Source organism: Scylla paramamosain, chromosome 14 (assembly GCF_035594125.1).
Source record: "Scylla paramamosain isolate STU-SP2022 chromosome 14, ASM3559412v1, whole genome shotgun sequence".
NCBI lineage: Eukaryota > Metazoa > Arthropoda > Malacostraca > Decapoda > Portunidae > Scylla > Scylla paramamosain.
Genome location: NC_087164.1, coordinates 22,452,423 through 22,476,721, shown reverse-complemented (window position 1 = coordinate 22,476,721; position 24,299 = coordinate 22,452,423). Strand labels below are relative to the sequence as shown.

At 41.3% G+C, this 24,299-nt stretch overlaps 1 long non-coding RNA gene across 1 annotated transcript in view; it reads left to right on the top strand.

Annotated features, from left to right (window-relative positions):
* The first annotated feature begins 19,740 nt into the window (after positions 1–19,740).
* Positions 19,741–24,299, top strand: part of LOC135106703 (uncharacterized) — a 92,387-nt gene continuing 87,828 nt past the window's right edge. Inside the window, exon 1 of the long non-coding RNA XR_010271438.1 lies at positions 19,741–20,021. This is a non-coding gene — a long non-coding RNA (uncharacterized LOC135106703). The remainder of the gene's footprint in view (positions 20,022–24,299) is intronic.

Below are 24,299 nucleotides of genomic sequence, written 5' to 3'. Positions count from 1 at the left end.
CTTCCTCCACTAAGCTCCAGCCCTTTCCTGCAGAATACAAGCTGGATTAAGTTTCCTATTGTTGTGCGGACTCAAACGATAATGAACACACACGTGGAAGCGCGAGGATGTTTGCTCTCGTATTTTGAGTCGTGTGAATGTGATCTTTCCAGAGAGTCTGTTGATTCTCCCATGTAACAGAGATGATGAGACGACATGCGAAGCTGAGGAAGATAATGAGAGAGAGAGAGAGAGAGAGAGAGAGAGAGAGAGAGAGAGAGAGAGAGAGAGAGAGAGAGAGAGAGAGAGAGAGAGAGAGAGAGGACAGGAAAAACAGAGGAGGGAATTAGAGAGAAACAAATGGACTGACTGTGGCAAGGAAGCAGGAAGATATACACGTAGATGGACTGACGGACTTAAACAGGAGGTAGATCAACAAGCAAGGAAGCAAACAGACGGACGGGTATAAATAACAGACTTCAAAGTAGACTCAAACTGAAATTCACGGCAGAACAAAGATACGAGAAAGAAACCGAATGCAGCTGACAGAGGGAGAAAAAAAGAAACTAGGCAAAGGGAACAAGGGAGGGAGAAAAAAAAATGAAAGGTAGAGAGAGAGAGAGAGAGAGAGAGAGAGAGAGAGAGAGAGAGAGAGAGAGAGAGAGAGAGAGAGAGAGAGAGAGACCTGTACCCAAAGTAAATGGTAACAAAATCCTTCAAAAGTCACACACACACACACACACACACACACACACACACACACACACACACACACACACCAAAGAGCCAGTGAAGAACCATATATTTGATGGACCCCAAGGCTACACTCGGCCCACTTCCAAATCATTGACGAGACAACTACAAATACTAGACCAGAGGGCAGCGCCGCCACGTCCCAGAGGTAGCAGTAACTTGCCAAGCCTGATGGAAAAACCACTTCAATACGGTTCATCATCGGACCACGCGACACACACACACACACACAGCCGGGCAGAGAGAGAGAGAGAGAGAGAGAGAGAGAGAGAGAGAGAGAGAGAGAGAGAGAGAGAGAGAGAGAGAGAGAGAGAGAGAGAGAGAGGTGAGAGGTAAAAAAGAAAAGAAAACGTCAGGAAAAAATTATACTTCCGAAGAATTTGCGTGGATGAACTGCACAGGTAAAAAAAAAAAAAAAAAAGAATTTATGCTTCAGTATAAATTATTTGGTATATTTATGGAAGTACCTGTGGCCTGCTCTCGAAAAAGTTAAGTGCTTCAGTTTTTTCTTCTTCTTTTGAGGTGCATGGCGCATTAGTTTCTTAGCTTATAATAATCATAAAAAAATATAAAAATAAATAAATAAATCCTTGAAAATGTAAACTGTTTGACTTATATTTTTACTGGAAAGGAGATACAAGCCAGTTTCCGACAGAGGGAGAGAGAGAGAGAGAGAGAGAGAGAGAGAGAGAGAGAGAGAGAGAGAGAGAGAGAGAGAGAGAGAGAGAGAGAGAGAGAGAGATGCACCGCTACCACGAAATATCATTAATCTCAACCATAACCCATGATAAAATAAAGGGAAGATATGTCTATACCTCAAGTCACACCAATAAACCAGAAACAAAAAACTCGTAAAGATGACGTTATAAGAATGTGCGGCAGGAATTTGTAGTTACTCGTACTCGTAGATGGAATCCTGATGTGAGAGTAAAGGTGCAACGTGCCACGCGCGCTCGACGGCCCCCTGACGTCACAGCTCGCTCCCAATCAATAGTCGTGCATCACCGTCTTCGGAGCCCCCCTGCTGCATGATTCCCTGCCCCTCCCCTGCTCTGCCGCGCCCTGCTTGTTCTACATACCCAGTCCACCGCGCCCAAAGTATAGAAATAGTCTCTCTCTCTCTCTCTCTCTCTCTCTCTCTCTCTCTCTCTCTCTCTCTCTCTCTCTCTCTCTCTCTCTCTCTCTCTCTCTCTCTCTCTCTCTCTCGCTCGCTACAATAAAACTCCGTGTTGTCAGCATACGCTTACAGTCAGTCTCCGTAATACCTTCCACCTGTCGTCTTTTCTTTTCCTTTCCGTTTTCTTTTCCTTCACTTCTCTCCTCCTTTTCCCAGACCTACCTACCACCGCCGCCGCTTCCCTCCCTGAGATCTTATGGGCGGCTGTAACAGTAACCCTCGGCCCGCTGCAGCCCCTCGAGGTTCTGGATACTTTGCGGCAGGACTCTCCCACTCCTTCAGTCTGGCCTGGACCATTTAGCAAAACTATTCCAAGCAAGTCAGTTCTCCCTTCCTCCCTCCTTCCATGCGTGACTTAACTATCGCAGCCCAGTTACGGCATATACCTTCAGTTTCCCTTTTTTTTTTTCCTTCCCTCTCTTTTTCCCTTCTCTTTTGTTATTTCTCTTCCTCGTCTCCTTTTTCTACCTTTTCTTTTATTTTCTCTTGACTTCCATTATTTTTCTTTCTCATTTCCTTTTCCTTCCTTCTCTTTTTCCCCTTCACTCCTGTTATTCCTCTCCCTCGTCTTGTTTTCCTTCTGTTTCTTTTTCCCCCTCCACTTTTGTTATTCCTCTTCCTTGTTCCCCTTTCCTGTCTTCTCTCAGATGCCATCCTCAATGCTTAATTCAAATTGCGAAAAGTTAAACAGAAAATGTGAAAATTATGAATATGTATGTTCCTTTATATTCGTGTAATCTCAAAAAAAAAAAAAAAACATACACCTTTCACTACTTCGCTATAGATGTGTTTATCATTGTTTATCTCAGCAATGCACACCCTGAGATATCTTAGTTTGATTTTAGCCAGTGTGGTCTCAGCGTGAACCAATCAGCCCTTGGTTTCTCAGTGTGACCCTAGCGTGGCGTCCCTTTGGAATGAGCGGGAGCATTACGGCCCCTGAGGTTACCAGGCCCTTCCTTAGCCTCCCTCTCTCAGGTTCATAAAGTGACCTCTCTCCTCCCTGGACGCACTGCCTCTCCTTCCTTCTCTTCTTCCTTCTCCCTCACATCCCTCGTTCTCTCTCTCTCTCTCGTTCTAACCTTCTTCCTTTCATGCCCATATTCCTTCCCCACCTGAACTCCCCTCCTGCAATCCTTCCCTTCCTGCCACACTTCCTCTTCCTACCTCTTATCCGCCACCCTTCCAGCTCTCCCATCTCACCTCCCATCCTAATTCATGGTTTCCCTCTTTCTCTCCCGCCGGCTTTTCCTTCTCTCTCTCCCTTCCTTCCCGTCGTATCGTCTCCCTTCTTTCATGAGGCTCCCCGCTGCCTGTCTACATTTCTCTTCACATTCCTCGTTTTTTTTTTTCCTGTCTACGAGTATCACCTTTGTATTCTTCACTCTTTCACTGCTTTTTTTTCTTTCTGTCTTGTACTTGCTTTTACTTACTCTTTAGTTAATGAAAGCATGTGTGCTCGTCCAGTTGCCTGCTTGCCTGCCTGCTCTCTCTCTCTCTCTCTCTCTCTCTCTCTCTCTCTCTCTCTCTCTCTCTCTCTCTCTCTCTCTCTCTCTCTCTCTCTCTCTCTCTCTCTCTCTCTCTCTCTCTCTCTCTCTCTCTCTCTCTCTCACACACACACATCACGTATGTGCGCACCTGCATGCATGTCTCTTCCTTACGGATAGCATCAATATATCACACAGTTTTCACCAAGTGTTCTACAGAAGGATTTTTTTAAACCCAACAAGAGCTCTTCTTTCTTCTTCCTTCCTGGCGGTGCGACGTGTTTTGTCATTGTGTCTGTCCGAGCGATTGCCTTGATAGTAGTCAGGAAGTATTAAAGCTGTGGCACCTAACCATTTTATCCGCGAAGACTCTCTCTCTCCCGTGCCTTTCAATAGTCAGAGCATGGTCACAACAGACTTTTTTTTTTTTTTCAAACGCCTCACTTGACAGGCATACTTATTTTTTTATTTTTTTATTTTTTCGTTTTATCGTATAGCATTTCCGTACAATATTTCATGATTTGTGTTGTATATTTGACTGGGTGAAGGGTGAAAAGATGCAAGACTAGAATCAGTATTGAAAAAGAAACAATGGGAAAGAAACGTGGTGGTGTACAAACAATGCCAGCAATCCCACAGGCAGTCAAAACTTTCATCCAAAAATCTTGGTAGGATCGACCAATTTGTTTCAATCACTGCAGTGTTTTGAGCTCAGCGTTCCCTTTTCCCCACTCTGCTGTGATTCACGCAGCCTGATGACCGCCTTCCCGTAGACTTATTAGCTTTTACGATAATTTAACTAAACCGCTACTGTGATGCGTGAATACTGTAGTCATGGGTTGTTTATAAAAGAGCAAAATAACCTTTTATTTCAGGTTTTATATGAGTATCTGTATATGACATTTTTTTTACCGTTTGTGTGTGTGTGTGTGTGTGTGTGTGTGTGTGTGTGTGTGTGTGTGTGTGTGTGTGTGTGTGGTGATGAAAAAAAACAATGGCGTTCAAATGAGCCTAATTATATATGACAACCACATGCTATTGTGGTTGTCACTGCCTTTTTAGTTTCCCCTGAATACAATGGCAGCATGTGTGCTTCACGTTTGATTCTGTAAACGAGAAGACCGTCAGTGAAATAAAAGATAATATACTGTAGATCCTACTTAATGATATATGCATGATTACGATGTCATTTTCGGTCGAGAAATTATAGTTATATCACTTCTCTCTCTTTCTCTCTCTCTCTCTCTCTCTCTCTCTCTCTCTCTCTCTCTCTCTCTCTCTCTCTCTCTCTCTCTCTCTCTCTCTCTCTCTGTAATTCAGCGGCTTTGCCACCTCCTGATAAAGAAGAATGGGTAAGTCATAGCTCCTATGGACTCCTTTGGACTCCTTTGGACCAAGTCTCGGGTTGATAGTTGAGTTTTTCGTAATAGTGTCCTCAAAATGGTCTCCAGCGGCCTCAGATGACCTCGGAGATCAATTTCAAGCCAATGTTGGCATTTCTTAGGCCAAGTTACCCTTGTGGACCAAGTTTGGGATTGGTAAATTGTAAAGTGTAGGAGTTTGGGAACAAACATACATACATACATACATGCAGTACATACATGCATACATACATACATACATACATACATACATGTATACAGTACATACATGCATACATACATACATACTCGTACAGACAGACAGACATTTGTCTCTTAAAGATAGAGATGGTCATCCATGTGTGGTAATCGGCCAGCGTGTTGAGAGCTGCCCGCCACGGCAGCGGGACGGGCAGCCCTCCTCAGGGCGCAGTGCCCTCTGTGGGACACTCTTCGCGCCCTCTGTTTCTGCCTCGTCGGCGTCGCCACCACGCGCGGGTGTGGGCGCTTGCGTACACCAGCACGAGGGTCGCAGCCAGTTCGCACACCAGCCAGTGCAACGGCGCTGCGTCCTGCCCGGCCACCAGCGTGCCCGCAGCCACCGCCAGGTCTCCCGTCGTCCTGAGGGCAGCCACTACGCTGCGCGCCAGCCGTCCATGCCTCCTGTTGGCTGTGAGATGTGGGCGAGCCTCCTCGTTCGTCTTCTCAGCCTGCTGTCGCGTCCTCACGGGCCATAGGTCATGCTCCCGCATGAGCTCGGGGAACACCGCTCCAGAGACGGGGAATCGCACTAGTCGCAGCGGCGAAAGCTCCCCAAACTGCTCCATGATGACGGCAGCGGGGTGCAAGTGCTGCAACATTGGGAGGCAACGCCACCAGCAACCTGTGGAGTAGTGCATGGCCATGAATACCTTGTCATTCTGCTGCTGCTGCGCCATCACAGCAGTCCAAGTTTTCTTTGTAAACAAAGAGTGGACAGCTACGAACACGACTCCGGCGTAAAAACAACATACTTTAAGAGGTAACTTGGGAATACCTTGGCATTAATTCTTTTTGTGTGAGTGGGCAGCATAGTTTACGCTATTTCGCTACGACTTCACGTATCTTCCAATGTTTCTAACAATACAAGAAACATGACAATTAGAAATGCTGCTGGAGTCGGGTCAGTTAGCTTTTGCTGGAGTGTGTCAAGTGATGATACCAAACTAATAATTAACTATCAAAGCTGACAAAAATCGATGATTCACTCTACTTGAAAAAAAAATATATATATATTTCTTGCCGAGAATCATCAGTGTTTGCTACAGAGTTGCCATTAGCTCTTATTCCCTTTCTGAGTTTGGTCACCGTCACCACCTTGCTTTTCTTGCTTGTTTTTCCTTTATGGTAGTGGATCACATCGTTACACCTGCCTGTGTCAACTTGATCTATACCACATGTTAATGATAATTCCAACGAGAAGCAAATTGGCGTATGTCGCTTATTAATTTCATTACGACTATGCTTCAGCACTTTTCACTATCATTTTTAACAGGTCACTAAGTACTCTTATTGTAAAAAAAAAATGCAACGAACGGCTTGCGTTGCGCTGTTAGGGAAAGCATTAAATATTTCATTTTTTTTTAATATCGCTGTGGAGTTTTTGTGTATATTTTTTTTCTTTCCTCAGACTAGGCTCTTTATCAGTTTTTCTTTTCCTTCCCGCCTCGTTTCCTCTTTCCATTTCTTCCTTCCTCCCCCTCCGCCAGTGTGCCCTCTCGGCTGGCCTGCATTAGGGCTCCCCACATTCAACCCTTTGTCACTGCGCTCCGTGTTTTCTGTCCCGCCCAGAACACTACGAGTGGCGGCCTGGCAGCGTTGTCACTCCGCGTTTTCTTTCTTATTATTTTTCCGACCTCTCGTGTGCGCTCACTCTGATTCGCTGCACCTTTGCACACGCCCGCCGACCTTCGTTCTGTTTTTCTTTTCTCCATTTTCTCTCATACGACTTAAGGATTTTTCCCCCGTGTATGTTTTTAAGTTCGTAATATATTTTTCTTGCCCTCATTTCCTGCATCGCACTCGTCCTCGCCTTAGCCAGTTTGCGTTAAGTCTTTATTCCCTAATGTGCTGCACGAAGACTTATTAATGCATTCATATATAAAAGCCACGGTACATTTTCACCTTCCTACACCTGATGCTTTAATATATTGCAAGGTATGTAGGTGTTATCGAGGGCGAGATCATGAACGTCTCAGATGGATGCTAACGAATGAACAACATTCTGGGCCTTGTAATGAACTCAATCTAGAGCTCGAAATTCATTCTTATAAATCTCACTTCACATATCCTCGCACGCTGACCAGTGGAATGTATCCATTGATGCGATATTTCCAAGGTTTCCTATCGTATTTCTTATTTACTTTCTACTCGATCATCTTGTTCTTTTTAATAATGTTACATAATGTTACAAATAGAACCTTCTTTGGGAGCATTCAGATGAAAAGAGGTGAATATTTGAATTCTTGAGATTATCTTGAATCCAGTTAAGCGGGACGCTGACGCAGTCAACACAGCAAGCATCGTCACACTACATCACTGCGGTGGCCAAGAGCAACAACACCGTCTCAAATTTAAACCCAAGACGATCCAGCCTGCCATCACCTTAAGGCGGAACCCAAGGCTGCCTTCATCCTGGCATGAGTAACGCAGTCTCGAGGGTGCCGCCGCAGAGCTCAAGGGTAGTCAGATATGCAGCCTCGGTAAGGAAAATGCCTATTCGGTACTTTTCAGAGGGAGACGACAAGCACGTAACTGAGGCTAATCACATCATCTCTTACTCCTCGTGATTTCCCATAAGCTGATCATCAAATGTCCGCCAGAAGTTAAAGAATATAAGAGCAGTTGATGAAATGACGGATTGATAAACCTGAGGATGACCTCGCTCGGTCTTCCAATACTTCAGACATCGCTTTCAAGGAAGAATTGTTAGTGCGAAATTGCATTGTTTACAGTGGTTTTACAAGGCTGACTGTTATACTGCAATTGCATTATTATATTAATATTACTTTTTTTTTTTCCTTTATTGTTGTTGTAGTTCTTGTCCTTGATCTTGTTCTTGTTATTAATATATTATTATTATTATTATTATTATTATTATTATTATTATTATTATTATTATTATTATTATTATTATTATTGTTATTATTATTATTATTACCGTTATTATTATTGTGTTGTTGGTGTTGTTGTTGTTGCTGTTGTTGTTGTTGGTGTTGTTGTTGTTGTTGTTGTTATTGTTGTCGTTGTTCTTGCAGTAATCAGTACCTAATTTATATTATACGTTTTTGCCCACATAAAAACTAACATACAATTTCCTACAAAGTGGCAAATGAGTGCCAAAAAATTCATATACGGAATTTTTTTAGTATTCTCACCTATGCCATCCCCGCGTCCCGGCAGGCATTCCGTCATGCAGCATCTGGTTCTTTCGCTGCAGCCATCGCTCGCTTCGACTGACACCTACGACTATGTGAGTAACCTGATATCAAGGCAGTCAGCATATCCTTGCACAACCACGTAGGGAGAGATGAAAAAAAAAAAAAATGACAAGAGGACGGGAAACGAAGATATGGCAGACAAAGGTGGAGTGGAAGTTGAAGTGTGCACGGAGGAGCAGCAGGAAGGTGGTCACCACTGCAAGGAAGGCTAATCTCGCACAACTCTGGCAAGACCACTCTGCTCACTCTGCCTGATGGCGCGCGTCTCACCCCTCTCCCTGCCTGGCCCTCTAACAACCCTCAGGCTTCCTTCCCGTGCATTCACCGTCTGACTTCAAGGTGACCAAGGCGTTTTTTTTTTTTTTTTCCTTCCTCTTTTTATTATTATTATTATTATTCTTGTAAGTGTCACCTCATTCACATAAGCGAAGAATGTCATCTCCTATAATTTGTAATACTGGAAATGTATTATTTATTTATTTATTTATTTTTATTTTTTTTTATTGTCTAAACTACAGCAGTGTTCGAGCTTATAGCATTGTTGTTACAATCGCCAGGCAGTCACCGTCCTCTGCCAGCGCTTATCATACATAACATGCAAGGAAAAAGACTTTTCATATAAGATGCCTACTTTATATTCTTTTGAAAGCTTCGTCGCAAGGGATCGACTATTTATCTTAGGTATTTGTATCTAAAAGTATGCTAATACATTATTTAAATTAATTCTATCTATATTCGAATTATTTTAACGCAAACAAATTGTCGTCGACATTTTCATTTTTATTGAATCATTTAACAAATAACGTTAGAATAACAATGGCACCAGTCATGAAGTCATTTGCGATTGCATAACAAGTACGTTACTCTACTGACCACAAAAGCGAGAAATTACTTTTTTATTAACAAGATCATTCATGAAAGCATTAATGAAAGTTTCCATGAAATATTTGTATGTATAGGAATTTGAATGCGAACTATTCTTTCTTTATGTATTTTTATCCGTGTTAATTATTATTATTATTATTTTTTTCATATGAATGAAATCATATTACTAAATGAATTCCTTTACAGTCAGAATCCAAGAATTCCTGTCCAGATAATACACATTTATCAAATCTGTCTACTCCGTAGTAATGTCCCTGTGCTTACAGACTTACATATTAGCATAAACATATGTATGAGGTATTCGGCATATCATATTGACTCCTAGGTTTTATTCCCTTGTGTGTGTGTGTGTGTGTGTGTGTGTGTGTGTGTGTGTGTGTGTGTGTGTGTGTGTGTCATTGGCACATGGTCTTACTCCTTGTCAACTAATTGCATCTAGAATTCTTAATCCATGTAACAGTGATAAGGGTTAAAGTTTGAAAATTTAGCTTTGCCGCAAGTAAACAGAGTCGTGAATGTCCGCCTCGGAATGAACGTGGGCCTTGCCTAAGGCGCCGTCACACCTGCACTTTTTCTAAATTTTTTTTTTGTCAACTTAATGAAAACCGACAATATCTCTAACGCTCTGTCACACACACACACACACACACACACACACACACACACACACACACACACACACACACACACACACACAGACAGAGAGAGAGAGAAAGAGAGAGAGAGAGAGAGAGAGAGAGAGAGAGAGAGAGAGAGAGAGAGAGAGAGAGAGAGAGAGAGAGAGAGAGAGAGAGAGCACACAACGCGCAAAAAAAAACAAGGAAACAGTAGATATTAGATATGACGGGAAAGTGCTGGTGTGGCGGCGTCTTCGGCCTTAGTGTAGCTCACTTCCGCTTCTGACTGTTGCCTGTGGACACTGGCTCTGGAAGTGGCTATGGAAGGAAGGATGGCCGGAGATTGGACATCAGCTTTGCATCACGATTAGTGGAAGGGAGAAGTAGACGAAGTTGTATACACTGACGAGACCGTAAGGACACTTGAATACCCAAGAGAAATAAAAGTACATGGAGTTAAGTGTGCAGATGCCGCTGAGCCGCACTAACGCTCCTGTAAAAGCCGTCCTCATACTGCATCGCGAATTTCTTCCTTGCGCGCGTCAGAACTCCTAGAAATTGTGGAGTCCAGAAGAATCCCTGCAAGACGGTGGCGGCCGCGACAGGAAATTGCCTCCCTTTCACCCATATCCTGTCAGACCCTCATATTTTCACCGGATTTCACCAAACAGATGTTCCGTTTTCTGTATGTAGGTATATACTTACTGTTTCAGCAAATCAACGGCAAACTTGTGCACACTGTAACACTGTATTCATTCTACATAATTCTTGTTCTAATATTCATGTTTGCCAATGACGTAATAATATTGATAGTGATAAACAGACAATAATGATAATAGTATTATTAATAATAATGATAATAATAATAATAATAATAATAATAATAATAATAATAATAATAATAATAATAATAATAACATAAACAGCAACATCAATAATGAAGATGATAAAGAAATGATGTTAATAACGGATGCAGAAAGGTGATCTCCAAATTTAAGTCTTATCCCATCCTGCCTGCAGAGTCACCCGCATCACAGGAATACCGCCCAATCCCCGCTCCTCCCCTCTCTTCCCGCCGATAGGTTACCATTATGCACCTTTATAGGCCTTAAAGTCCGTTTTTATGCAGCATCTAATCCGCGTAAAAGAGAAAAAGAAAAGCTCCCTCATAGTAATGCGGCCTATTATCGGTGTAATGGTCAATTTCACGTGATTAAACTATAAAATAAAATGAACGTGAGGAAGTATCAGGACAAATTTCAGTGAGTCGCTCCCTCTGCGCTTTGTAAGGTTAAGACGGATTTCTTTTGGCGGTAGTCTGGTTCTGCTGAGATTCCCCGGTTATTACTGAGGGGAAATGGCAAGGGAGTGGCTTGATGAGGAGGTCAGCAGTGATGGATGAGACTTTGAAGTCAGAAACGGAGAGAGACTCGCGTACACACACACACACACACACACACACAAACACACACACTAGAGATATCTACTACTAGATCTAGACTCTAGAGATATCTACTACTGTCTTTTTTTTTCTATTATTACTAAATGTTTATAAGCATCCATGCTCTACTAATCACGCCCAATGATTTTCATTACGAAAGATGTATTAAAGCTGCTACTGATGGCTGTAGAGTTGTTGTAAAGTGCCTTCCATGAGTGTATCGCTTTTTTCACACATGAAGAGAGAGCAAAGTAACCCCGTGATGGAAGGAATACAAATGAACACCAAATGAGAATATACATATCTGTCTTTTAAAGTTACATTAGTAATATATATGGGTTGTATAATTCAAGAAACAATTGCAGTATAAATTGAAGACATTACTGTGATGATAACGTAATTAGAATACACCTAAAGTTACACAAAAAGGTAACTATAGAAAATTTCCGGTACACGATAAGTTGACGAGCAAGTTCTTTCTCTTCCTCAGCTGGAAGCGGATATTGCAGGCCGTCCTGGCAGAGGCGTCTGTGTCCGAGAGTGTTATCAGTCTTTCTGGCCACCGGTCCTGAGCTAAACACACTGGCAGCACCAGGTGATCTACGGTGACGGGCACTATCGCACGGCTCTTCTTGATAGCTCTCTCTCTCTCGCTCTCCCTCTCTCTCTCTCTCTCTCTCTCTCTCTCTCTCTCTCTCTCTCTCTCTCTCTCTCGTTCGTATGAATTATTCTTTTATGTTTTTCCTTTGCAACTTCCTGAATATCCTCACTTTTTTTCTTATTTTTTTTTTTCCCAATGTGGTTTCTCTTTTATCATCTGTAATTATACTATGTGCTTGCCATTTACTCTATATCCCCTCTGCCTCACTTTTCACCTCCTACATGTCGTAAATATTTGTGCTGCGGGCTCAAAACGTATTGTGTTTCCTTGGCACTACATTATAATTTAATAACTTGCTAAAGATGAGATTATGCACCAATCTTTACATCAGCAAAATACTGGATTAAAGTACATGGATAACGCTTACGTAAAGAGAGAAGTATATATTGATTTTTATATTTTAAGAGAAACGAACACCACAAAAGAATGAAACGCTTGGTTCCATGAGTTGTTTCACGGTGATTCTAAACATTACGCTGTCGATTCCGTGGGTAATTCACTTAAAGCAATTCACCAATAATCATAACGTTATTATCTAGCTTTATTATTGTTGCCTTATCCTATTAAAGTGTTGCGTCTTGATCCATCGGGAACAACAGAACGTTATCTTCACTCTGTCCTCAGCCATCCCGCCAATTCTCTTTCCTTCAGCCACGTCCATGATGTACTCGAAATGTGTTGTCCTCTGTCCCCTTCTTGCCGTCTTCCCCTCTATAAAACCTCATAAGGATGTCCTTCTCCACGCCATTTTCTCGCAGAACTCAGGAACTCAGCTTTTTCTTAACCATCGTGATCATCTTTCTCTCCACTCTTACCACCTGCAACACTTCGTCATTCGTCACTTTAGCCATTCAAAGTATCGTGCCCTTTCAGTCTCCGCCAGAGCCACATCTCCGTCGCTTCTGTTTTCCTCATGTTCCTACTTTCCATGCAACACTCACAGCCACGTAACATCCCCCTGGAAATGTTAAAAATAAGTGATGTGAGTGTATCGGTGGTGATAAAAAAAAAAAAAAAAAGAAATAAGGTAAAAAAAAAAGTTTGTGCCCATTGATGAGTATTGACATGCATAAATATTGTGTAAGCAGCGGATGTCATTACGCAGATTGACTGGATAACATTAAAACTAGGATAGTAAAGCATCAACAAGCGTACGTCTGTTTATGGCACTTTTTTTCTTTTTTCTTTTTTTCTTTTCATGACAGTTGTGTTAATGACGTGAATAAAGCACCAAGTCATTACGCCAGATTCATGTGTTTATTGCTGTTTTGTTGTTGTTGTTGTTGTTGTTGTTGTTGTTGTTGCTGTTGCTGTTGTTGTTGATGATGATATGATTATTATTATTATTATTATTATTATTATTATTATTATTATTATTATTATTATTATTATTATTATTATTATTATTGTGTTGTTGTTGTTGTTGTTGTTGTTGTTGTTGTTGTTGTTGCTGCTGCCTCTTTTTCATACCACAACATTATCTTCGAAAAAAAAAAAAAGTATAACACTTAGATAAATTAGAAGACAAATTAATGCAGCTGAACGAATTTGGTACCATCGTGCGAGAAAAATCTCCCACTGTCTTGCACGCGTGCTATTGATGTTCCTGTTTCGCTATCATGGCAGTCCCAACTCTACTAGATTTACTGTGGTATAAGTTTTCACCCCTAGCGAGGTTACTCTGATGGATTTTGTTTTGTGTCGTGCACGTAACACACTTACCAAATGTTGCTGCTCATGTTCCGTTGCAGTGGCAGTTCATACTTCGTTAGTTTTACTCTTTGTTATGTCTGTTACTTTGTTATGGGGTTCAGGTTCCTGTGGCCCGGTCGCTATGTTACACGAAGCTGACTTTTTTTGTTATTTGCACAACCCTCTCTGCTGTCATGGGTACTAGTACTGCCACCACCACCACCACCACCACTACTACTACTACTACTACTACTACTACTACTATACTATTGCCAGTGTTGAGGAAGGATGAGAACTTGAAAGGATGAGGCTTGAGAACGTCTTTGCTTGGAATGTTATATTAATTTATATGTCTGAATACACGTTACATATATATCTTTTTCATACAGTGAAACATACAATGGCACAGCGGCATGCTGGATAATCTAAGAAAGTAACTCCATCTTGAAAAAAAGAAAAAAAAAGAAAAAAGATACTCGTAACTGTTTATAAATGGAGTAATACACAATTCCAGAATACATAAAAATTATAGAAAAAAAAAAAAAAGGCTAGTCCATTTTGCAGATTAAGTGCCAGTGGAATATTTAAGGTCGTGTGTGGGAACATTTAAGGGGAGGGTGGATGAGATTAGTCATGGGGAGACTCATATGAAACGAAAAGAGAGAGAAAGGAGAGGAAAGAGGAAGGATGTATGGCAAGATAGAAGGAGGAGGAGGAGGAGGAAAGAAAGGAGGTATTGCACAAGAACAGATACCTCGGAATAAGGGCGGGGCACTGCACACGTACTACACATCACCCTAGTGTTATGATGAGAGCCAATCCCATGCTTCAGTAATTCCTAGGAGGCATGTTATCACGCCTTGCTTGAGTCGACAGGGTAGCGTCAATACCCAGTGAAAGATAGGTCTCAAACTGCACCACCTTTAAATTAATATATAATTTTGCAGGATTCAGTCGAACTTGTAATGCCACAATTTTCAAACTAAGTATTTTTTACGTGTATTGTTTTGGTAATGTTGTTTTTTTTTTTTTTTGTGTGTGTGTGTGTGTGATCCTCTAGTGTTTTTTTTTTTTTTTATCATTACTCCCAAATCTCTCTTTCCGACTGTATCCTTACTCAGGCCTTTTATTATTTCTTCAAACTTGATTACATGACACTTATCTACATTAATTAAACGCAATCTACTATTTATTGCTCCCCTTTGTTTGTTAGCTATTGTGTGTGTGTGTGTGTGTGTGTGTGTGTGTGTGTGTGTGTGTGTGTGTGTGTGTGTTTTCATTCTAGCCAATATATTTATCCAAAAGTAGTTTAAACCTCTTTCAAGCTTCATATGTGTACGAATACCTTTTGTGTACTATTGACTCGGCAGGGGATTCGTACGAATAATGTGAGTGACAGTGGGCAGAGTGCAAAGTACACAGGAAGGTTATCATTTGGCGAGGTGGTGTGCCAGTCCACTTAGTTTGTTGTGTACACTATTGCATCGAAGTGACTCTTTACTAGCGTAGTGCCCCTCTCATTGCATCTTGTCTGTCCATTTGCCCCGTGTCGATGAATACTAATCAGCCACAAGTATTCTCGCTATGGCAGGTTCCCAGCCGCCCTTGTGTGGCAATGGTGGTGAGCAGTGGTACAGGAAACGTGGGGTGAGGATAATAAAGACCGTCATAGTGGAAGGGAAGCTTACAGAGAAGATATGGTATGTATGGATATATAGGGTGGAGGCATGTGCGTGAGGTCAGACCATCACTCATCTCACCCTCCATCATGAAAATTATGTCGTTCATGTCACGACGAGTTAAAGTAAATACTAATGCATGAAAAAAGTGTATTTTTTTTTTCTGTTTTATATCGTAAAATACGAAAAGCTAAAATATCAGTCTTCATTGACACTACAGGAGGAAAATACATGACACGAATTAAGAAAGTTAGTGACAAAAAATAATAAAGATTCTAACATTCAAACTGGGTTCTTGATCTTTACACCTATATCTGATTCTCACTTGCGTCAGCTACTTCTGCACATCATTGTTCTGATATGATCCTTGTTACCACTTATTTCGATTGTCTTGCCACCCACTTACTCTGTTAATCACTTGTTAAGGATGTAGATGCAATGTAATCCTCAGAAAGTAGATGACGGCAGCGCAGATGTCTTGATTACCGTTACTGTTGATGCTCACTAATGATGTAGATAATGGCAGCGTGGATTTCGTGGGTAAATGGTTTAGAAATTGTGCAAGTAAAGGAACACATACAAACACTGATCACCTTTCTTCTTTTAATGATGATGGTACAGGTGATATAATTAAAATTTCCGATTATACACAGATCACATTGAGAGCTAAGACTGAGCTGAAGGATAAAAAATCCGACTGGAGTGACTTGATGCTCTCGACTCTCTCTGAACTCTGCTCTCTGATGACTGACTGTAATATACCACTCAGCCTTATTTGTGTAAATCTGCCTACTCAGAACAGAAGGGAACTAACCAATAGAGAAGATGAAAGATAGCCAATCATGTGGCTGGAAATTAAGTATTTTCGCCAATCACAGTTGGCGTTATTTTAGCCACTGACATGAGAGGAGGATCATGCAGGTGTTGCCTCAAGGGACAATAACGAGGAGGGCGAGAAAGGTGTGGATATTCCCTTGAGATGGGGTACGAAGTAAAAATAGGATAGAACCAACCATGTGGAAACACCTTAAGCATGAAATGATGAAATTAAATATATATACAGTAATAATGATGATAATGTTACGACTGATACAAACTGACTTTATTATTCCTTTCATAATTTTGGGAAAACATACATGGAGTTCTTTTCGATTTTTCTTTCCCATTTTTATTCTAGGATTTATCAGAATCTCTCTCTCTCTCTCTCTCTCTCTCTCTCTCTCTCTCTCTCTCTCTCTCTCTCTCTCTCTCTCTCTCTCTCTCTCTCTCTCTCTCTCTCTCTCTCTCTCTCGTGTTAGAATGCATGCTCTGGTAAGGAAAATGAAAGAGGCTTTTCCCTGATGCTGGTGCGGCCAGTCATCAGGTGTTGTGGTGCGATGTGTGACGCGGTGCTGTGAGAAGATCTAATGGAGGTAGCAAAAGAAAACACAAGCAGATAGTTTGAAATATTGTCTGATCTCATACCGATTTAATAAGTTGTTCATTATATTTTGTCCGATAATGAGAGACGTATATATTTAGTAGTATTTCAGGCAGCAATATTTACTGCTAAAGCAAGATACTGATGAGGTGGTGTAAAAAAGTGAACCAGCGATACCAGTCACCATTTATTAGCAGCTGTGAATATGATACACAATAAAAGCAATGATGTATCTCTGGAAATGATTATCACCATTCTGCCTTTGCCTCCGCCTCTGTATGCTTCGCTATGTCTGCTTATTATTGAGAATGGTCGGTGTAATGCAGTATCGTACAGGGCGGGCCAAGAGTAGGTGTACGATATTGTATCTCTTTGTGACCCCATTTATGATTCGCTCTTGTTTTATACTGTAGGTATTGCTGTATGATATCTTGATTGCTGGTCTGTCAACTGATATAAGTGTCACGAAAGCTGTCAGGTATTCAGTACTTAAATACTACTATTTACTTTACAATAGTATTTACTAATTGTAAGTTGAATAGTATAAGTAATTAAGTGAAGAGAATTCAAGAAGCATTTATTATCAGCATTTTGTTAGTAATAATGGACGTAGAAAGAGGACTACGTGTGGATTTATTCACGAGGGTATACGACATGAAGTGACGGATTCCTCATTCCTGGGAGGGCTTGGTGCAAAATTTACTTGGAAGAGGCTCAGAAAAAGCGCTGTGGACGTAATTCTAATTTTGTCAATACCGGACTCATGGCAGTGAATGTATACCTACGACCTGCACCTTTGGCCTTTCATGCTGTCATAATTTTTTCATAGAAGTTAATCTGTCCTGTGTGGCCCCTGAAGGGAGCTGTGATAGATGCAAGACCTTTGGCACGCGTGATAAAAATGTTTCGACGATGAAACTCAGAAACTAGTGGTTTTATTTTCAGGAAATATATAATTCAGAATAAATATGAAATATGATTAATATCAAAGGCATAAAATTCTTACAAATATCACATTTCCAGTATTATAACCACGAATTAATATGAAAATAGTATCGCAAAGTCAGTAAGAGGATATAAGAAAATGACACTGAATCCATGATGCACGGGAAAGGCTCTTTGTATGCATGGAAAAGTGAAGGTGGGCCTTGAACAGTGTCCCAGACAATAGTGAGAACATCACCAACCGGCAACAACACACGCATCAGTGACTTCATTCACCGGAACTTTTTAACTCTCCCTGACCGACCTGTTGTAGCCTGGCTGGACGCGCCTCACGCTTCCCTGATATTTCGGTCATGCACACGCAGAAAGCATTAGTGGTACGTACATGCGTCTCGGTAGTACTCTTAAATTATAAAGTGAAATTGTGAAGAAGCATTACACTTTGTAAATTCAGCTCGTCATATTATTGCTACGAATATGTTCAGTAGGCTTTCCTTTATTTTTTACTCATGTATTTCACTGTTTTCCCGTCCTTACACATCATTCTTAAACTCGCAAGCTGACGGTTTCCACACGAGTTTGTATACAAGGAGACTCCTCGCGCACAGTTACTGCCGCCGAATGTAATGCTCACGAAGGATTGTGACCTGGCGAGTTTCGTTGAAGATTCTCATGCATAATAACTAGGAACGTGTCAAGACGAAAAGACGATTAATACGCGGAGACAGCGAGCATGCGTCCTCTTCATGAAAACACCAAGGTCACGCTGACATGCATACTCAGACTAGTGTAGTTTTGATATGAAACTAACACATTACCGAGCTTGCTGTAAGTAGTATGTTATGTTGGGACTTGACCATTTAGCACCACAGGCATATTTTACTTTACATTAATTCATAAGGAGTTGCAGACATACATGGGTGTTATAAAAGATTCCATCCACAGTTGCGGCAACGATAAGACAATATCATGCAAGATGCCACGCTTGTTCGATCTGTGTATTTCTTCGGTGTAGTGATGGGGAGAAGAGTTTTCTCGTGGTATACTACCATACATATGCATCACTGTTGCTGCCACTACAATATCACGTCCTCACTTGTCGACACCATGCTGACGTCTCAGGTGTCATCATCGTGTCACGTCTGCTGTGAAAATATCCGCAGCATATCTCCTCCCAGTGCATGTGCATACGTTTGTCTAAGTAACGCACCCAACGCGTTGCAAACAGTGTTTACGATACGATTAGACGTGTAGCAGCGTGTGGACGAGCTATAATATGCTAAAGAGCAAGTAGGCACGTGACAGTTGATATCCCACCGTGAAGGGTACAGGAGGTGGAATAGTTTGGATCGTAGTTTGCGATAGCTGCTACCGTTACCTGGCCACGAATTCACTTGGTAATGGAGCTGACCTTGTTAATACTCACAAGCACTTGGCAGATTCAAGCTCGGTGGGATTCACCTTTTCCACGTAGTATTACCTTGAACATACAACAGATTGCTGTGTCCTTGAACCGAGATCATAGTCATTATACAAAGTGATATCTCAGAGAGAGAGAGAGAGAGAGAGAGAGAGAGAGAGAGAGAGAGAGAGAGAGAGAGAGAGAGAGAGAAAGTGTGTGTGTGTGTGTGTGTGTGTGTGTGTGTGTTTGTGTATTTATAGATTTGCATTTGCGGCAAGCAAGTTTCAGCAAGTTTGTGCAAGAAAAGTGTTTGAGTTTGTGTCTGCTGAAATGGATTTTTGCTTACGTTGTTCAGTTCTCAAAAAAAAAAAAAAAAAATATATATATATATATATATATATATATATATATATATATATATATATATATATATATATATATATATATATATATATATATATATATATATATATATATATATATATTAAAGACAAGCAGAAAATGAGTATTTAAATTTCCATAGTTTGTCTTAAAATTTTATAGTGTTCTGTGATATCACTCTGTCCGTTTTCTATTTGGAACGAATGCAGTGGCGATGGCTTTGGTCGTCAGTTGCATTTAAGCAATATACTTGAGCATATTATTTTCAACTTATTCTTCTTAATTTATTTATGGATTTTCAAGTATAAAAGTGTAAGCAGAAGTGAAGTATGCAATACATGCCACAAAGCTCTCGTTCTGTGTTCCCGCCTGCTGGCCAATCACTGTGGGCTTGGCGGCGTTGGTGGAGGTGCTTTGTAGTCACCTTGCGCCGCTGTCAGTTGTATTATTCCCACCTGTGTTCTGACAGTCAGTAAGCAGCAAGCTACAATGTGTAGTTCTCCTAGACACTGCTGGAGCCTCGAGTGTGTTGCGTCTGTTCAGTGTGCGGTGCCGTCCGTTTCTTGTGTACATCGCAGCCTTTTCAAATGTCTGGACGAGTGCTCCCCTGGCCGCCAATTACGGTCGTCTCTTCCACGGCTGCCTGGCACATTCCTAGCAAGGTAACGTGACGCCTTCCCTTATATTTTCCTGTGTCTATAGTGAATGAGCTGGTAACGAAGACGAAGACTAAGCAGCTTCCTTGACCATTATTCTATAAGCTGAAGTGATAGTTTTCTTAATTACTCGTTCCCTCTTTACGTTCTCCCCCCGCCTCTTGCGTTTCCCTGTGCCCTTACCTCCTTCAACTCGTGTGCCTTGTTTTCTTCAGCTCGTCTTTTCTTTCTTCTCAGATTTTGAAGTCTCTCGGCATAATGTAAAAATAACGATTACAGGCAGATGAGGAAAAATTTCTTATATATTTACGTATTATTCGTTTTTTTTTTTTTATCATGTTCCCTGTTATCCTCCAGATATGGACGGCACTTTTGACCTTTTGACCCCTCTCTCTCTCTCTCTCTCTCTCTCTCTCTGTTGTCCTCGGCCATTGTCCCTCTTTCTCGTACCTTTCAGTCGTCACATGCACATTGACGTTACGATTTGCATCTCTTGACCACGACTGCACATTTTCTGGTAGTTTTTGAGAAGTCCGTCCCCCCATTTCCCCTCAATCCCCCCCTACCCCCTCAAAGAAGTTTGGGGACCCGTGGGGAACCATTTTTTTTTTTTTTTATGGGGAAAGAAAATAAGTAAAATATGGGCGTTAAAAAAATCAAAGGAAATTTACATTAATATTTTGAATTTCCTTACCCAAACCTAATCTAGACCCCCCCTGAGACGTTAACCTAAACTAGCATAACCTAATCTAACCTAACGATGGACCTCAAAAATCATACCGTTATGCCTTACCAACGTGGTGTGGAAATTCTCAGGGCGATGGAGGTGGGTACAGTTTGGCGGCTTCCTTAATAAACACATGGAACCTTTTCGATACGTCTACATATCGATTCCTAAACTTTGCTATTGCTAATATCAAACACTGTGACTTTTTTTCCTACCGAACATTGGTACTTTGCGCTTCACCTCCCTCCACTGGCTTGCCATATTAACAAATGACAGTGAGTCTCTATCAGAACGCCTAACGTGTCTTTAAAACAAATGAAAAGTGTAACTGAACTTATCGTGGAAAGTCGTAATTGGTGGCCTCAGGAATGGTCTCACAAGTGGCAGCGTATAATTGGAAGGATCACCTCAGCTGTATAGATACCATGAAATTCTAATAAGCCGCTACCCACAAAGCCCACAAAAGAAGATCATTTCAGTGTTTACTTTTGACAGGTGCAAAGCTCGTTGGTTTTAGGAAATGTCGAATTTCTCCACACTCTCGAGTGCTATTACAGCCATACTAGACACGTGCCCCCAATTCTTTTTTACGTTTACGGCAAGGTCACCGAGCCTTCTACATGCCTTGTGAGTTGCGTGCTTGTATGTAACACAGACGTGATATCCAGATTAACCCATTTTCTTTTTTTGGCACCATTACCCGCAGTCAGATACTCAGGAGTTGAACCGTCCCTCTTTACCCAAAGCCAAGCACGGGTGTAAAGACGAATGTACACGAGAAGGGATAAACAAAAAGTGAGTAAATATATATATATATTATAGAAGCATATGCTGAATGTCGCCTCCGTATGCCCTGCACTTACGTCGTGATGCAGCTTCGTCATGTAACTGAATCTACAGCCTTGTCATAAACAGTTGATCCGATACTATGCAGTAGTGTCGCCAGCAGCCTGTCCATAACATGACATCATAGGACAGCGATAGTCGGTTTTGATGGTTGGGACCGACAGGAATGTTGCAGATTGGTTAAATGACAGACTTTACTTTTTTTTTTTTTTTTCATCACTTCCCGTATGCACCGACAGGCCATACGCAGCACCAGTGATGGTCTGTGTTGTCTGGTCCGCGTTTGTTGACACGACGGGACATACAAAAAGTCGCAGCTGTCAAGTAAGGACACATTTTAAAACCATAGGCGAAGCTACTGCAACGAGAGGCGGGGAAAGGAAGATAAAGGAAGGAAGACGCAAAGGCCGCGAATCACTTGCTCCCAAGATTATGTAGACAAGATATTGAATAAATTAATTAAATAATGAGCAAAATGGGGTCCCCAAAAAATCACGAAAGCAAGCCGCTCGAAAACTGTATCCTTAACAGTGTTTCCAAAAAAGGTTTTGAAGCTCTTTAAAGAATAACAAAATACCTGTAATTAGCTTATGCTGTCACCGTGTGTGCTGAGCAAGAAAATTAAGAAAATGGAAGCGGACAGCATCTTCCGATCGGCATTCCGAATGGCATTAGGTTTTGTGTTCTGCAACTTGTTGATTTTCATGCCAATGTTCGCAATTGTAAGTAATGTGGACATAGCACGAGAGTAATGAAAATCAAGTGGGATGTATAGTATTTACATGCACAGGTAATATAATTTTGATCAAGTGTGCTACTCAGTTAAGTAGTACCTCGGTAATGGGTGAGATTAGGGGGAGGAGGAGAAGTGTGTACACGGAGCAGTACAATGCGTACAATCCCCTTCACTGTGCTTATTTCTCACAATACACAAAACTTGACGTTGCTTCTGCGTCATTCCCTTAAGGAGAATCTCAACCTGGTGCATAAAATAGACATGTCATCGCTTATTTGCAGGCTGCTTATCAATTATATAAGTTATGAGACAGACAAACGAATATGTGTGGGTGTGTGTGTGTGTGTGTGTGTGTGTGTGTGTGTGTGTGTGTTCGCGCGCATCCCATCTTCCCTGCGCCAGATGAAAGGAAATTATCGGTCAGAGAAAATAAACAAAAGAACGAGAAAATGTAGGTCAGTTAACGTGCTGAGGGGGAGAGATAGAGAGAGAGAGAGAGAGAGAGAGAGAGAGAGAGAGAGAGAGAGAGAGAGAGAGAGAGAGAGAGAGAGAGAGAGAGAGAGAGAGAGTTGTGTGAGGCTCAGGAAAAATGGAAACAGGAAGAAAAGATGAATGACTAGGAAGCGAAGATAGATGAAAGTAGGAAGGAGATAGACCCGATAGAAAAATGATGCGGGAGACGTTTATAAGCGGAGAGGCGAATCATCACAATAAATCAATCAACACGAACGTAAGAGCCTATAACGACCAGGAATAAGACTAGCTGGGGTGAGCCTTGAAGGAGAGTGAGTCTAGTGAGCGTTTCTTGTCATGGAAAGAGAGAGAGGAAGATAGGAAGAAAAACACACGGTAATGTATCGGGGAATATTGTTCGCTGTTCTGACTCGGGTTCGTTTCATTGTCTTGTCTTGTAGGAAGAATTAAGAACGTAAAATGAAAGAAACTACTTGGTCTAAATATGGCGTTCTTTGTATGATACTGTATATTATATTTATGCCCACAGATCTCTATACGTTAACTTGTGTAATATATTTTTTTTTTTAAGCTCCTTTTGATTAAATTAACCTTATCATAAATTCTGTCCTAGTTATCTATCGCTCTATTTCAGTTTGTCCTATCGTCTTCGTCGAATAAGTTGCGTCTTATTGTCTTTCTAAATCAAACTTGAATCCAATACGTCTTGCTATTGCCAGATTATCAACCTTTGGGATCTCAAGGACTTAACCTCGTCAGGATGTCAAGGATTCGGGACAGAACTGCATATTGTGAATGGGGGTAACCACTATTTATTGATCTGTGCATGTTCATGGTGGTGGTGGTGGTGGTGGTGGTGCTTCTGCTGGGCGGTTGATGGTGACTAGTGGTGATTGTTGCCTGGTTTGTGTTCTGTTTGTTGTTCTTTCACTAGGAGGTAGTAGTGAGTGACTTTAATATTCTGTTACATTTTGCGTTAGACAATTCCGAGAGCTCGAATGACTGGTTGGTTCAAGGCGACGCAAAAAACTGGGTCATATGATAAATGCTTGATGTTAAATGTTCAAGGTTATAGGGATCTTTTCCTTCACAGACAGTTTTTGGGATGATGAGGCTGTCAATGGAGAAATTTTCTGGGTGCACAAGTAGATTTTGGAAAGTCACTCGAAAGTTTTGCAGGGATTTCTGAAAGCACCGAAAGTTTGCATGGATGGAACGTGGATTTTCAGGACTCGCATCAGATTTCCCGAGATCACCTCACTATTTTACTATTTTTCTTTTCGCCGTTTTGTAGGGTTATCAGAGAGAGAGAGAGAGAGAGAGAGAGAGAGAGAGAGAGAGAGAGAGAGAGAGACTTGAGGAATATTGAAATAAAAGGCTGCTTGCTCTAATATTGTTGTTCGTTAAAAAAAGATAAATAAATAAATAAAACGTTGTGAAGTCGATCCAAATTAATGAACAATACAGGAATGTTCAACATCATGATTTAAATGTACATAAA